The 17,590-nt window shown below is 36.6% G+C and overlaps 1 protein-coding gene and 1 long non-coding RNA gene across 8 annotated transcripts in view; one reads left to right on the plus strand and one right to left on the minus strand.

Moving 5' to 3' along the window:
• Positions 1 to 17,590, plus strand: part of DNM3 (dynamin 3) — a 643,298-nt gene that overhangs the window by 349,605 nt on the left and 276,103 nt on the right. The window lies entirely within an intron of this gene.
• Positions 8,662 to 16,662, minus strand: LOC104997381. The gene is made up of 2 exons (XR_826328.1): positions 12,245 to 16,662; positions 8,662 to 10,677 (listed from the first exon to the last, which is right to left on the minus strand). It is a non-coding gene; the product is annotated as an uncharacterized LOC104997381 (long non-coding RNA).

The following is a 17,590-nucleotide window of genomic DNA, read 5'->3' on the forward strand; positions in this document are numbered from 1 at the left end:
CTGTCTGGTTCCAGAATTTATGCCTTCAACCACAAATGGAGGCAAGAACCTCCAAGGTGTTGGAGTTTTCCTAGTCAACCTCGTCCCACTGAGGATTTATTAAGATGCGTTCCAGGCATGCTGGCATTGAGCTTTCCCTGAGTGCTAGTATCAGGGGCTCTGAAGACTCAGATTAGCCACTACTGTTGGAGTACAGTTTTAGGGGTTTTGTTGTTGTCATTGTTTGGCTATGTGGGTACTGAAACAAATCAGTTTGAAGGCACATGATGCTCTCTGTAGGGAAGGAAGAGGATTTGAGGGCTTGTTGAGCTCATGGTCACCCCTCAGCCCCTCCTCTCTGCTATAAACTCAGAATAGCTTTTTACGAAATCTCTGCTGCTGAAGCTCTGTCATGAGCACTTGATTACAATAAATAGAAAATACATGTGTGCAGTTAGTAACTGGGTGCCAGAGAACATTTTTATTAAAGGTATATATTAAAGGTGGAAGGTGGTTGTGTGTGTGTGTCTTGAGAGGCAGGGGTGGGTAACAATGATCCTTGAAACAGATTGGGATGATTGAGGTGAAGAAAGTTAAGAAAAGGATTGTTTTCCTAGTTTACAGTATTGAAAAAAGAGAAAATGACAGGCAAGTCTGGTGCCCTATGGAGCTAACTACTAGACTAATAATACAAAATCAGATATTAAGTGCTCTGAAGAAAATAGGTCAATGAGCTAGAAACTGATGGGAGGAGGAACCTTTAGATTGAGTGTTTGGAAGGAAGTAACACTGCAGCAAAGACTGGAATGATGAACTGTATAGAAGATTGTATTGAAGAGCCCTCCAGGGTGGGAGTGGACAGGAAGCTTAGCGCTAAGATGGAGGAGGAGTAAGACAAAGAAGTAGGAAATAAAATCAGAGGTATCTCATCAGGCCCCACCAGTGATTCAGATTTTATCCAGAGGATAATTGAAGACCATCCATCCGCCTGTGACCTGATTGGATTTCTGCTTCAGAAGGATCACTCTGGCTGCTGGGTTGAGCATGATGTGTGGAATGGAATGTGTATGTGGATGGAGTGGGGTGGGCAGGAAGAGAAGAAGGGAGACTAGCTGGAAGAGTATATCAGTGGTTGAAGCAAGAGAAGATGGTGGCTTGTGCTGGATGGAGAGGAGAGCTCAAGTTCAGGGTTGCAACTTGATGGGCCACATACAGCTATATTGTAGTCAATAGATACTTTTTCTCATTAAAAACTACTCAAAAAAACAGGTAGGAAAATTTCCAGATATTAATGCCTGACTCAATACCCCTATATTCAAAGTTTTTGTGTCAGTGGGACAGAGCCTGATTCCCCTGGAGCCATCCTCACTCATTCCCATCTTACTGCCTCTTGGCTACAGTCACCTTGGTTCTCTATTCTGCTCAGTTTCTCTTACTAGCACTTTCTACCACCACAGGCCACCTTTGAGCCTGCTGGTGGGACAGAAGGGAGGTGTCAGCACTGTGTCCTTGCTCTTCAGTGTTATTCAATTAATAGTTATTAGCATCTGCTGGGAGATGAGGCTGGAAGAGATGGTATGGGGAAAGGAGGTCAGGAGAAATGTGAGGAGGGTGGGGCTTAGAGGTAGTGATCAGTCTCTGGCCTCTTGAATTTGTTCCCTCAACACCCGTCCTTTAGTAGCAGTTTTAAATGATGCTTAAATTTCATACCAGCCTTGCTGTCATAGCTTAACTATGCTTCTGGATATGGATTAAACATATTTCTGTGGGCAACTTTGAAAACCCCAAATTTAGAATTTTCCTTTGTGAAAATAAGCACGAGTTCTTACTCAACTTTTGGAGTCGGTTTGTTGGTAAGTTGAGTGTTTGTATTTTGTTCCCCTGATATCTCTCACATCAGTACTTACCCATTTTGGAAATCCTGTTCCATGGTAGTTTTTCTCTCTCAGTAAAGCAAATGTGACCCTGTAAATAATATTATTAAGTTACATGTTTGTCATTTATTTAATAACTTACATTCAAATTAGCATAGAGAATTATTGTTTGTTTCTACGTTCTTTCATATTTCTGCTTTCTTATGTAATTAGACTGATATGTTTTCATTATGATCTAGTTGGCTGTTGAATAAATAGCATATTATGTCATATAAATAGATATGGTTTTATTTAACTTATGACAGGTTTGTAGTAAATGTAAATGGCTTATGAAGTATTCTTGTGATTAAAGAATAATAGTTCAAACTCTTTACAGGGTGGCATTAATTGAACGAAATAGCCTATAGACAATGGTGTGAATAGGGTGAGATACTAGAGAATGTGAATTTTCTATGATTAACTGCCAGTGTTGGAACAAGTCAAACTTCTCTGAACCTCTGTTTTAGCTTATCAAATGGGGACTATTATTGACCAAATCACCTCGAAAGGAATTTGTACAACTCTAAGAAATCATATGTTAACAAGTGCCTTTATAAACTTTTAGGTATCACATTTATATATTTATTCTTACCATTGCAAATAATATTACACCTTCCTACAATAATGTAGATGTGAAGATCTGACTCATTTGAAAAGACCCTGATGCTGAGAAAGATTGAGGGCAGGAGGAGAGGGGGATGACAGGGAATGAGATGGTTGAATGGCATCACCAACTCAATGGACATGAGTTTGGGTAGACTCCAGGAGTTGGTGATGGACAGGGAGGCCTGGCATGCTGCGGTTCATGGGTTCACAGAGTCGGACATGACTGAGCAACTGAACTGAACAATAATGTCATTCTTTGACTCACATGCCTTCTAATTTCCAATTTTTTGTCATTTCCTATTGTGAGATAAGATGTATGGGATCTGGAATTTTTCAGCAGATAATGGTATGGTTCAGAGGGTAAGAGGAAATTCAGATTCTATCTCTTCGGTGGGACTTTTCCATACCGCCTCTCTTCTAGTCTGTGAGTTAGAGATGGTGATATCAAACTATGTGATTTCTTATCCAAGATGGCAGAGGCAATAGCATGATAACCCCACATAATAATTTTAAGCTAGAGTTGGTATGATGGTAATAGTAGGTCCCCAACATTTTCCCTGCTTTCTCTCTATCCTTAAAGTAACTAACTACCCTATCCTTAAGTTTTAGATGGATTCATGAACACCTTCAAACATCTGTGGACCGCATGTTTTGAACCATTATTCTATGTTACAGTAATGATATTTGTAATGTTACTAACAGATGATCTTAATAGAAAGGTTTCTAACCTATGTCCCAGGCAATGTTATTTCCACTTGTAATCTTCAGAGAATCTATATAATACAATGTGCTTATGGAAAACATAATTTATCTACTGGATGCTTGACTATACATTCTTTGTGCTGTGCTGTGCTTAGTTGCTCAGTCATGTCTGACTCTTTGTGACCCCATGGACTATAGCCCTTCAGGCTCCTCTGTCCATGGGGACTCTACAGGCAAGAATACTGGAATGGGTTGCCATACCCTTTTCCAGGAAATCATCCCAACCCAGGGATTGAACCCAGGTCTCTTGCATTGCAGGCGGATTCTTTACTGTCTGAGCCACCAGAGAAGCCCAAGAATGCTAGAGTGGGTAGCCTATCCCGTCTCCATTGGTTCTTCCTGCCCTGGGAATCAAACTGGGATCTCCTGCATTGCAGGCAGATTCTTTACCAGCTGAGCTACCAGGGAAGCCCATATTATCCTTTAGCATTATTACAAAAGTGGCCCTGCACACATTTTTAGGGCTATGTAGGCCTCTTCTTGGGTTCATCCTCTCCATGGCATTCTGTCATTGTGTATACCCCAAGTCAAGGAGGATCTGCATATGAGGGTGAGGACAGAGCTTGGATTTGTGGGCTTGCATGTCCTCATACATCCCTTGGGGTCTTGGATGAATCCTACTCAGTTCTTTTGATTTCTATCAAAATAATAACATAAAGATATTTGTAGTACTTATATTTACTAACAGTTAGAAGAAGCAATACAGAAATTCAAACAACCTTAAGTATAACATTAGACAACCCTCTGCGCAGCAGTTTTTAGCCAGTTGAAACACCCTACTTAGCAACTCTAGCCTTGTGCTGGCCCAGCCCCAGGAGAGTACATTGGCCTCTTTCTCCTCCCCTTCCCATCACTCTACTCAGTGCTGTCAGTTTGGATTGCCCCAAACTCAAGGTGTTTCCGTGTTTCCTCATTCTTTTATGTGCATCCGTTCCAGAGTAGTCAAAATGCTCAACCAAGCCAAATGGACTTCCAGTTAACAAGTTGCTCCTTAGTTCTAAAGTAATTGTGGTTGTAAAAAATATCTCTGCTATTCATTCTACTTGCTTAAACTCATGACACCCAGGTTTCCATCTGAATGGTGGTCTGGATGATGATCATCATGATAATGGTTAACATTTATCATTTGTAGTTTACCAGGCACTGAGTCTAGTTAATATTTCATGTACATTCTCCATTTTAAAAATGAAGATTGAGACTCAAAGAGAATGAGTAATTTAGCCAGCTACTACATGTCAGTGCTATGCTCCTAATCACCTGACTGTTTCCCAACAAATATATTCTGAGCACCAGTTATGTACCAGACACTATCCTGGTCACTAAGGATAAAGTGGTTGACAAGTTTCCCACTCTTATAAAGGATGTGTGTGCACGTACTAAATCGCCTAAATTGTGTCTGACTCTTTGTGACACTATGGACTGTGGCCCACCAGGTCCTCTGTCCATGGGATTCTCCAGGCAAGAATACTGTAGTGGGTTGCCATGCCCTTCTCCAGGGAATCTTCCCAAGCCCGAGATCGAACCTGCACCTCTTGTGACTCTTGCATTGGCAGACAGGTTCTTTACCACTAGCGCCATCTGGGAAGGCCCTTATGAAGGATACTTCTTGATAAAGAAAACATAATCAAGAACACCTATGAGATTCAGATTGCAAACTATGAATAAAATAAATACAATGATGTGTTTGATTTAAGAAGTATCTGGGATGGGACTTACAGCATGGCGGGGGGGGGCGGGTGGCGACATTAAACTGAGTGGTCAGAGAAAGTTTGTATTAATGCCTAAGGCAAGATTGAGCCTGATGAATATAAGAAATTGAATTTAGACCACTGTGACTGGAACAGAGAAAAGGACTCTATAAATTTTGATCCTAAGAATGATGACAAGTCTTTGAAGTTTTTAAGCTGGAGAGTCACATAATAAGATTTGAAATTTTTGTAGATCTTTTTAATTGTTTGTAGAGAGTAGAGTGGATGGGGACAAAGCTGGATTGGGGAGTTGTTAGAAAGCTATTGCTGTGATATGGTAAGAGGTAACAGCAGCTTGGGCTAGGTAGTTTGAGGGAAACTGATAGAAATGGATGAATTTGAGGGAATTTTTTTTTAGATGGTAAAATGACAAAAACTCATTACATGTGCTAAGTATTGGTTGATTGCTTAAGTTCCTGCTAGATTGTAAGCTTCCTGACACAAGGAGCCACTATCTTGTACCATGTTCTACCACCAGGAGACGGTACTGATAGGTGATGCCAAGTGAATACTGGTTGAGTGAAGATGCAGTTGAGCAAATAAATAAAACACAGTATAGTTATTCATCATATCTTCGTATCTCAAGTGCCTAAACCAAATTATTGAATTATAGGGTAAAATTACCACTAGAGACAGACTGTCTTAAATTTTTCTTAATTTTCATCATTGAAGGTTAATGGATTTTTTTTTCTTCTGATCATATAACTTCCTGGAATCAAGATAATTTATGCAGAAAATAAATTTCCCAATGTCAGTTTCATACATTATAAATATATTTTGCATGGTTCTTTGGAGGGATTGCCCTTAAAAGGGCAAGGCATTGGAATAAAATAGAAACTATCATTTCAAAGGATTTTGGATTCAGATAGTCTTACATTAATACTTAAAATCAGTTTTGGAAAAAAATGTGATGGCTTTTATTTAAAATATTCCAAAAAAACCCACATTAGAATAGGGTATTCTGATTCAAGGAAAAAGAGTCTTATTTTTCTTGATATCAATAAAAAAAGTGTAAATGGTAGTTAAAATCTAGTTTATGAATAATGATAGTACATAGTCAATATTTTTTTCCATTTAAGTAAGCCAACATGAAGATTAAAATCATAATGGGAATACTCCTAGGGAAGTAGGGTAATTCAGCAGAAGTATTTCCAGTGGAAATGTACCAACCTTACAGTATTGAAGATAATCCAAAATTTGCATTGAAATAAGGACATTCTTTGGACTCTTCAAAAATTACAGGCCTCATTTTTGTGGGTTTATGTGTTTGGATAGCATGATAAGGAGATTATAGAATTCCCTTGTAGGGATATTTACTTAGTATTGTTTTATTATGTAGCTGTAATAGTTGACACATGTAACTTTGGTAATAGGAAACAAAGTGACAGCTATATCCCTGGATGGCAAAAGTTGTGAGATGGAAAAGTTATAGAAATCTTTGGCTCTTTCCATTTGTACTTACACTTTCAAGTTTCTAGCTGTTTCCTGCTAGATCTGTTTGTTCCCTCTGATGAGGTCAGGATTGACCCTGTGAACGCTAGTCACACTCCTTGCTCAGTTGTTTTAGTTAACCAGAGCTTAGGTATTTTTACTTTAAAAAAATTCTCAATAAATATTAAGATTTAAAACATTTATGTTACTTTAAATTCTTCATGATCACAGTTATATGTGTGCTTTTTCATATACATAAGCTATCTTATATTATGCTTTTTAATGCAGGATTATTTCATATAAACATTTCCAAGTTCTTGCATTATCCAAAGATTTATAATTTTGAAAAATAAATGGTATTATATTCAACAAACCATAATAGTAAATGCTATCTCAAATTTATTAAAAATACTTATAGACTTAAACCCATTCCCTCATAGGTATTATTCGTTGTACTCAGAAGTTTATATTAGAAGAAAAATATTACTCTTTCTATTACTCTTTCTTGGAAGAGTAAAAATTTTAAATGTAACTCATTTAACAGATTTACATATCTATAAATATATACATATATATGAATGTATATGTATATATATGACATTCTTTCAAGCTTAGATAAAAATATGTATATAATACCAATATTTTAACCTCCTGTTCTAAGGGAAAATTATTTGAAACATCATCTTGGAGTGGCTTACTTACTACTGGATGAATGTGCTGGTCTGGCCTCCTTAGCTTTCCCTTGGGAGTGTGGTGGAATGGAAAGATCTCCTTTTTGTTCTGACCGAGCCATTGTGTTAGTCAGAGAGCTATCAAGCACTACACTGGCACTGCCTTGCAGGGTCCACATGTGGACTTCTGTCAGATATGTTTGCTACAGGTTATGTAAAGCATTTATAGTTGGGTGATTCTATGCAAATATTCTATAAGACATTTTTATATTGTCTTCCTGTTTATATTTTACATTTTGTGAACTATTGTTTAGGACTTTATTTACTAATCAGGGGACTCTTCTTTAAGGTAAAAACCTTCATTGCACGATGTGTTTTGCAGTTGCACATTTTAGCAGATTACATATTTCCTTAGGCCAGATTATAAATGCAAGAATTTAGTTTTAATCATATTTTAATATATTAGTTTTACCCAGTCACTGTTTTTATTGTTGTTATTTTTAAGAAACTATGGTGTCAGGTTGGTAAAATATCACATAATAATAGAAGTTTTGAACCTGGTGGTTTTTAGCCTTATGACTAAATCTTTCATTTTAAAAATGAAATATCTGAATAAAAATATTTTGATGTAGTCCAAAATATACACTTGAAATGTTTAGATTTAAGAAAACCCCCCAAATTTGGTAATCTTGTGCAACATTTTTTAAAGCTTGACCAGTATCTTTCTAAGAAAGAGGAAAATTACTTCTAAATACTGAAGTTAAAACATTTTAGTGAATCCAATCAAAGTTGACAAAATTTCTAAGTTTACCCATCTCCCTGCTTTTTACCCTTGAATGTTTGAAATATTCATATAAACAGGCTGACCCTGATCATTTCAATCCAGTTCACAAGGTGTAAACTGAAGTTTTGATATTTCCTCAAAAGATATGGCAGAATATACGCTGCATATCCTTTAATGCCTTTCTTTGTTCTTTTTGAAAATAATTGAATTGCCTCAACATTTCAAGAGTTTGTAAGTTTACAGTGAATGGGAGCATGTATTCCAAGTGAATAAATGTTCATTGGCCCCTTAAATACCACCTTAAGGAATGTAGTTCCTTCTTAATTAAACAATGACAGTAATAAACTTACGTACATCGTGACACTTGGAAATATCAGAGCTTTAATTTCAGCTTTCTATATATCAAAAGAAGCAATTATTCTAATACATTTGAAAATCATGTTGGAAGTAAATACTCTTTTCGCTGTGTTTTACCCAGACCCACGCTGGCAGAGTTTGTTAACTCAAAATACATGATCCCTGGAATATTATCTCGTCACTCTTTTTCCTTTCTCCCTCTCTTTCTCTTGAAAAGTCATGATGTTTAGTTTAGTTCCAAAACTAAACTTAGTTTTGGGAGTAGAATTATTAGAATTACTTATTCTTTGTCAAGCATCAGGCTGAAGTTATATTCATTTAGGGGATGCTGCAAAGCTGTGTACAATCAATGTCAAGGGTAGTAATTTACTGACAACAATTAGGAAAAGAGAACTATAGAAAGCACAGTAATATTTTCAGAAATGGGTTTTATTATATTTCATAAGCACCACTCACTTTACTTTTGGTGGGTTTCAATATTTGAATAATAATAATAATAATACATACGAGTTAAGAAACCAACAAATTAAAACTCCAGGCCCCCGCGTCCCTCATTTTGGTTGTAGCTCTTGGTGTAGATGCTATGGTGTGAGGGCTGCTTTCTTTCAATGGCTGGTTGTCATTCAGGCTGGGTTGTCATGTGACTGCCTGTCTGTGCCTGCTGTACAGGTGAGCGGATGTTCTGCACAGCAAGTGTAGACAGGCAGACACATGACAACTCCGTCCAGCCAGGCCCTTGGTTCCTTCGGGTTTCCTTTGCTCATGGGCAGATACAATCAGTCTGTTTTCCAGATTTGGTGATTTTGGAAGGTCAGGGGAAAGGGAGAAAAACACACAATAGAATTAAACATTAAAACATTATGGAGCTAAAAACAAGTTAGACTTTTGACTTTATTCAGAAAGTACACTGATACATTTGTTCCAAATGTGCTAACATGGATAATTGACATAACAGAAAACTCACAGACATTTTCAGGAAAAAACAACAACAAAAAAGACTAAACACATGGTTTATTCTTAAATCCAATTCATATTACTACTGGCCCACATGCAGTCAGAGTTCAGAGTAATTGAACCAGATGTTTTTCCTCTTCACGAAAACTCTGCATATTTTAAAACTGAGGTTAAAGATAAAGACTGTGTTTATACATGTTTCTGGTAATGGATAAGTACCATAACCTTGCCCATGAAAAAGAAGCTTGTCATTTACATGGAAATGGAAGCCATATTCATAATAATTAATGACCCTAAAGTATTTGACAGTTCAACCAGCGCACTTTGGTATCTGATGCTTTGACAGTGGGATTTTCACAAGGGAATGTACTTTCATCAATATTTTATTAAGCAACAAATTTATTTAAATTTCTCATATTCTTTTTAATGCAAAGTTTTAGAGTATGGATGTGAAAACCAAATAAAAAGCAATTGTGAGCTTAAGTTCTCCTCCTCTTAATTAACTACAGGGCTGTGCCATGAATCAAGGGGGTATAATCTAAAAGGTTGTTGTTCATAGTGATGCTCACTGTGTTTTGGACATGTTAGTGCAGTGCTGTTACAAAATAGTACCTTAAGCATGGAGAAGGAAACTTGATTTCATATCCAAAAAGGAAAATCAGACCCTTTAAAAATTTTCCTTAAATTCATATAAGAAAGAGTTAATAGTGATAAACATACAGCTAGGAAATTTAATTCTGGTGACTTGAGAATAATTCTAGTGGTTATTTTAATATAAATGATCAATTCACATCCTTAGAGATATTTAACAAATTCCTCTGCTCTTTAAAAAATAAAATATCTAGATAGTCAAAATTCCAATAAACAGAATTTCTTAAAGAGCAAAATGAAACCTTATTGTCCAAGGAGTGTGTACTTAGGGAATTTTTTCCAAAGAATTTTAAGGAAGCAAATAGTTTGTTATTTCCCTTTAATTGTAAAATTCTGCGAAAACAGAGAAGAGAAAGTTTATGGAGAACAAATTAGATTTTAGAGACTGAAAAAATGACACTATTCTACACATCTAAATTTTTATGCAATGATTAGATATGGTACAGTTTTAACAAAAAGTTGGTAAGTGCCACTTTCTATTTATTTAATTTCAAAAAATAAATATCAGATTCTGTTTCTGGTCATCACTTCTGAGTAGAAGACTTATTATTTTTTCTTGACAGAATCAAAACCATCACTAAACTTGGCTGCTACTTAGATAATTACAAGGCCAGAGTATGCAAAAACAAATACCTTAAGGAATTATTTTGTTACTGTTGCTGCCTTCAGTGCAACAGAAAATATTTATGGAGTGATTTACTAACAAAGAGCATATTGGTGGAAATTTAAAATTACTGTAATTCTGTATAGCTTTCCCTCTCTCTCCCATAAATAATTTGATCCAGTTAACTCTGCTCAATTAAAGGAATGATGCATGCAACCTGAAAAAATAGAAAGAAATATTTGTGAGTTTATATTATCCTTTAATATGAAGCAATTCTATTAAAACAAGATATCCCAATATCTTTGTGTCTGAAAAACCATAACTGTTTTGCAGGGGGAAAAAATCTTGCTAAAAAATGATTTTATTCTACTTATAAGCCTTTTGGACAATTTATATTTCTAAAAAATTTTAAAAGCATAATTTTAGTAAGCATGTGGCATATGCACACTTTTTGGTTATATTGAACCTGCCCCTAAGCTTTTTTAAAAGATGGAAGGCTAAAAACATATTGCAGACTTTTTTCTGTCTTCTAAACTGTTCAGTGACTATTAATTCATTATCACTCAAAATAGGTAAAATATAAAAGAGCTATTTATATTTTATTATACCTTCTATTTTATGTATGGTCATATACTGTTTTTTGGTCTTTTATTTATGACCTTAAGAAAGAAATGCAAAAAATGAATCCTATTCTAAGTCTTTTACAGCAAAATTCAACCAAAGCAACTCCAGGAAACTGGTTGTCACAAAAAGTCAGGAAATTCAAAACTAAGATTTAATTATTTTCCTTAATTTACTTTATTACCTCTATTTATTAAAACTGATAAAAATTCTTAATGAGAGCACTTCAAACAATTGACATATATTTCTATCTACATAATTTGTAGCACACCAAGGTGAAAAAAGTAGAAGAAAGCAAATAAGAAAGTTTCAATCTTTATGCAGGAATTTCCTGTCTTTTCTTAGGTTAAAGCCTGACTTCTAGTTATTTTAAGTTGGTATTTATGAGTGATGATCTCTTAGTTATTATTTAGACATTGAGATGGGTGAGATAGTCTCCGTAGAGAGAGGAAAGTGGGTTGTTTTTAAAAAACAAATCTCTCGTACAGTAATCAAAAGCTTTGACTTCTCTTTAGTAAGGGTGGATGCTGGTGGGTAAGTGAACATTTTTGCATTACCAAATTGTATTTCCTTTTTATGTCCTGTAACAGTTTTAAGACTTCAACCAGAAAAAAAGGGGGTTGAGGAAGAAGATTCCTTCATTAGGAGTTTTGTGCCAGAACTCTTTCCCACAAAGTGAAAAACTTGGGTGGTCTGTAGGGTGAGAGGTGGGGGTAGATAGTATATTTTGGTTTTTAAAAAATATAAACACAGTATCTTGGCAGAAAGCTCAAATGCCAAGCAGGAAGGACATTAAACCTATTGACAACTGCAAGAAAGTGATCAGTGTGAAATTTTGTCCCATTATAACTAAATTTTCTTTGATTTTGAGATCTATGGCTTAAAAAAAAAACAGTGGGAGTTGAAAATGTAAATAAACTGTTTTATATTGATTCTTTTCAATTAAGAAGTGATGTTGTTGAAGCTAAGGCTCTGAATTTCCTTTTCTTAGATAGCGGAAAAAATTCTCATTTTAACTCAGTAACTAGTCTAACTTATCAATCACCATGTGCTAAAATGCAAAATAACTACTAAGTTTCTAAGAAGTATAGTTTGGACAGGCCTTGCAAACAATTTTATCTTTCTGAAGATGTACAATATTTTATTTTAATACTTACACTTACCATTATTTCCAGGGGTAGTTTTAGTAGAGGATGTTCATTGTTGGTTAGTTTCCTCTGGAATAGATCCCTTGATTCCTAAAATATTTGTATATTTCCTTACAAAGTAATATCAAAATAAAGTTAAACATTATCCTAATTGCCCTGGAAATAGATAAGGTTATTTTACCATACATATGTTTATACATGTTGGTATATATACCAGCGCATAAACTACCATCTTTCCTTTAGTTGGCAGTGGTTTATACAGTGAGCTTTTACTTTGGATTTTTAATTTAATCCATACAATTTAAAAATACATATCATTCCTTCCCGTTTGTTAAAAGCTTGCATCAAAAATAGGCTGCCCGAACTCCACCGAGCACATTCAGGGGTTCCTTGTCTATGCTTTTTGCAAATTAATAATGTTTCTGCTTCTGTGCTTAGGCCAAGGACACCATCGGGTCTCTCTGTCTCCAGACTAAAAGTCACCCTGAGGGAAAAAATAGGTGAGGAACCAGTGGTGATTTGTTTCTTTAAAGCAAAAATACCACTTAATATGAAAAAAGACATTTAAATTAAACATACGTGAAATGAAAGCAAGTTAGGAAATTCAATTATTCTATGGAGTAAAAACACAAGACAAAAAACCCTCAAATTTGAAAATTCTTAAATATTGCCAAAGTACTTTATCTTCTTTGGTAACTATATCGAATAGTAAAAGTGTGTTTCTTGAAAGAATAAACTCCTGTAAAGCTACCTAATAGATTTTTTTTTGTTTTCCTATGTTAAAAACAAAAACAAAACAAAAAAAAACTGCAGATTTAAAAAATCTTACTTGTTCTGTTAGAAATAATTAATATGGAAGCCTCCAAGATACAATAGGAAAAAAAAAAAAGGATGACTACTGAATCATTTAAATGGAAGAAATAGCTGTAATAAATCCTTGCTTTTTATGTTTTAGCTAAAAACCATGAATAAAAGAGAAAACTTTTCTACCAGTTTTGGAATGATCAAAGTGGTAACTTTTAAAATAAATTCTTTCAACAAAATATAACTAGGGGGAACCTTTGGTAATCAAATGTTTTGCCAGAGAACTTGTGACAATGTTTGAATTGTTGCAAAATGTATGATTTGGAAAAGGATTTGTTAAGGAATCACTATAAAATGACAGAATTTAAAGGAGGACAAAAGAGGGTACATTCACACAAAAGCCTAAAGAACAGATGTTTTCATTATATGGAATTGTTTGGGGATAGATATAAATAGGGGTTAAGGCAGTAACGTTTTTTCCAGAACGTTCTTTAAGGGACCCATCTCTAAAGTTCAGCATGGATCGTATTGCACGTATTGCAATCCAGACTTTCTCCATTATTCTCTCTATTGGGATTACATTCAGCTTGAGGGTTTTCCTCCCTCCCACCTTCCTCCCCCTCTCCCACCCTCCTTCACCCCCAGGACAGCTGGAAACTGACCAAAGAAAACTTTGCTTTCGTTTACAAATTCCTTTTTTATCAGTGGGTTTCTAGACAAAGTACCTTATCATTTTAAGTGCTCAGAGAAATAGAAGCACTGTAAAATATAGCCAGGAGGGCTCAGCTGACCAGCAGTTATCAACCATTCTTAGATTTTTAAAAAATGTAATACAGAGATATATATTGGAATATCTGAATATAGAGGTTTTTATTCTCCAATTTATTTGGTTGCTGACTCAATAAGTTCTGGGTTGGTGCTCTTTTCTGGACCAGTCCTATCTGCATTGTCTGGTAGGCAAAAATTCTTGGCAGCCTCTCCTTTTATTGTTAGATAATATTATTCCTGATATTTATATTATATAAAATTTAAGAAAAGCACTCTTCGGATAGCATTTTAAAAATAGCAAGTATTCTTTACTTTGGGACAAAATGGATTCAGTCCTGGGATGCTAAATGTTATACTTCAGCTCTCATTCAAATACGTTTTAAGTCTCCGGATTATCAATTTCAACAATTCAAAACCAGCCTCATTAAATTATTCTTAAGTGTTTGGCGTCTTTTCATATTTCATTTTGAAGTGGGAAAACCTTTAAATTTAAGAAAATACTTAAACTCTTCCAAAATTGAACAACATCTAGTAAATCGCAGTGTACCACACATCGTTGCTGTTTTAAAACTAAACGCAGACCTGTCTGTCACAATCCCGCCTCGGTTTCTCTCCCATGTGAAAGCAAATTGTTGGCTCCCCACCTGGGCTCTCCTGGTCACAGCCCAGGTGAGCAGTCAAGAAGGCCTTACCCACAGGTCTTCCCTCGAGCAGTCCTTTCTCGGCAGTGTCCCCGAGGGCTTCCTGGCCCCTACTGTGCAAAACCTGTGAAGAAAAACACTGGATATGAGATTCGAAAAAGGAGCAAACAAATGTCTTCCTCCTTGGAAACAGCCACTTTTGTCCCCAGCTGTCCATGGCGTTGCTCTCCCTTGCCCAGTCTAACCAATGTGCAGACTACTGTACAACGGCATTGTCCTGAACAGGTAGTCTGAACACTGGGGCGACGGAGCAGGATCTCCAGAAGCTTCCAACTATGCACTTAAAAATCCTCTCCCGGTCTTGGGGAAAAGCCTCCCTTCCTGCACCAGGGGTTGCCTTCGGCTTCCCCCCCTGAATTCTGCTGCCCCGACTGAGACTCAAGGGCTGTGATTTCCAGTCTTGACGTGGCACATTTGCTGCAGACTGGGGAACTGGCAATGAATTTAGGACCAGGAAAAGGGGGAGGGCTGGGCTGGAGAGTCCATATATGGGATGATGTCACCCTGGGGAGGTTTGGGTATGCGCTGTGCCGCTGGAGAGACCGCTGGAATCGCCTGCTCTCAGACATGGGTCTGTGCATAAAATGGTACCAGATGTTTTAGTGTAATGTTAAGCAGTCATTTCATCTTCAGGCCAGATTTTTTTCCTCAACTGGGCAGGAAGTGGGCCCCAGTATGGAAAAGCTGTAAAAAAAAAAAAAAAAAGAGTCGAGATGTACAGTTCTGCTGTGGCCAACTGAAAGTGAGTTAGTGTAGAAGTACAAATTTGCTGTCCGATCCAGGCTAGAAAAGTAATTTGAAGATAGAGGGTAGATAAAAAAGTAAACAGTAAGTTGAACACTGGAAGCCAGGGCTCATTTGGAAACCTTTTTGAGCTTTCCTGTGGTACTTTATTTTCTGGTATTTCACTCGTCAGAAAGGGCAGATAAGTTCATTTTTTTTTTTTTCCTCTCTCTCTCTCTTTCCCTCCTCCTCCTCCTGTCTGTTGGATCTGTCAGCGGCTTGCAGGCTGATCTAGACTTGAACGGTAATTATAGCAACTTCCTGAAAGTGAAGCCCCCATGAAAAGTCTGGAGAAATGTTCTTTGTCATGGCCTCTCCATGAGTAATTAGTTCCACATGTGGCCTTCCTCAGCGATTTTGGCTGGCTCTCCGAACGCTGTGCTATAGCTTGACCTAAAGAAACTTAAACGTTTTCATTTCAAGCCTCCACTATGAAATAACAACTCCGATCTCCTAACAAATTACCTCTGGTAGATCCATGCTATTAGGTACAGCACTGTTTTTTTCACTGGTAATTCCTGGTTCTGTGTTAGTATTTTTGTTTTGTTTTAATGGTATTCTACTGCTTAGTTTTATCGCTGGTTAATTAAATCTGTTGAAATTTGCCAAGTACCGCTTGACCAAAGGTTATAACGTATCAGCCTGCTGGCATCTACTTTTCTTCTCTTGGTGATGTTTTCAATTATATATTCTGTTGAATATTCTGATTGTCCAGTTCTCTGACTTCCCGTCCATAGTATTCTGATTGAAGTTTGAGTTGCCTCAAACAAGAGCTTGATTAATAGCCCTTCCAGAGATCAAAATGTGAGAAAATTTCTAGATAGCTTCCAAATTTGAGTGGCTAAACTAAGAAACTTAGAATTCTTTCAAGAAATACAGCCAACGAAATTCATTTCTACTGACTGTCCGCAGTACTTTTTAGAAGCAGAAAAATCTCTCTCTTTAAAATATGTTGGATTGAATATTTCAGAAGACTTCAAGTGAGAATTCTCTCAAAGCATTTTCTTGTTGTTAAATGTCTTCTCTTGAATTAACATACCATTAAAGGGTTCAAAAGTTATTACAAGCCCTGCTCACCTAAGGAGGGAGATTAAATAAGATTAAAATAGAATTATCCAGCAGTTTAGGATGGAACTAAGATATTAGCATTAGGTGCATCATTCATAGAGAGATTTAAATCATCAGTGGAAATTTGGAGGGATTACTTCCTATCATTGTACTTCTGCTTCCATGCTTATGTTTTCAGGGCTTATTCCATAGTGATTGAGCAAGCCCAGTGTGCCTCAACTTCTTTTTCCCCTGTCATTACTTCACAGTATTACATAGTGCTAGAAATATGCAAGTGTGACTGTGCTGTGCTTAGTTGCTCAGTTTGTATCCAACTCTTTGTGACCCCATGGACTGTAGCCCACCAGGCTCCTCTGTCCATGGGATTTTCCTGGCAAGAATACTGGAGTGGGTTGCCATGCCCTCCTCCAGGGGATCTTCCCAACCCAGGGATCAAACCCAAGTCTCCCGCGAATTCTTAACCGTCTGAGCCACCATGCGAAGCCCAAAGTAATAGTCTCATTACATGTGGAGATGTCTCATTACATCTGTCTTTTTTGAGTATGTATATGTTTACTCACAAATCATCATAGAGGAGCCATGAGCCAGAGGGATAATAGTCAGTCAGGAATCTAGCACTCCAGCTATGGGCTTGTTGCTGTCGCAAACAGTGAAAGCCTTTCCTCTGCCCTCTATTGAACATTTTTATTGATGAAACATGCCTTGGGAATTTTTGTAAGGCTGATGAAAGGTGATTCCAATTAATCTGCTCCATGATTTCATCTTAGTTCACACATCTATGCTTTTTCAAATATAAGAGATATCTGTTTCTCAAATAGGGTTTTTTTAAATGACATTTTATTTAAGGAACTCACTTTTATACTTATTTTTACTGCTTTTGAAGCATTTTAAGTGATTTTATACAAAAACAACTAGACAGGTTATGTTCCACTTAGCATATATGCCCATCTCATTGGGCCTCCGAGTGAGAAAAACTTTCTTCCAAATAGTTCAACAAATATTTACTCTTGCACGTCGGACACGACTGAGCGACTGAACTGAACAGAACTGAACTCATGTGCTAGTCACAATGCCAGGGACTGGAATTAAGATGAAAAAGATACGAATCCTGCCCTCAAAGAGCTCACACTTACTTCTCACATTAGGAATGCTAATTTGTGACCAAGTTCAATTGGAAGAAGTCTGCCATGCCTTTATGGAAAGCCCTTGGCATTCACTTAGAAATGACCTGAGGACT

The sequence above is a fragment of the Bison bison genome, unplaced genomic scaffold (assembly GCF_000754665.1).
Source record: "Bison bison bison isolate TAMUID 2011002044 unplaced genomic scaffold, Bison_UMD1.0 scf7180017851926, whole genome shotgun sequence".
NCBI lineage: Eukaryota > Metazoa > Chordata > Mammalia > Artiodactyla > Bovidae > Bison > Bison bison.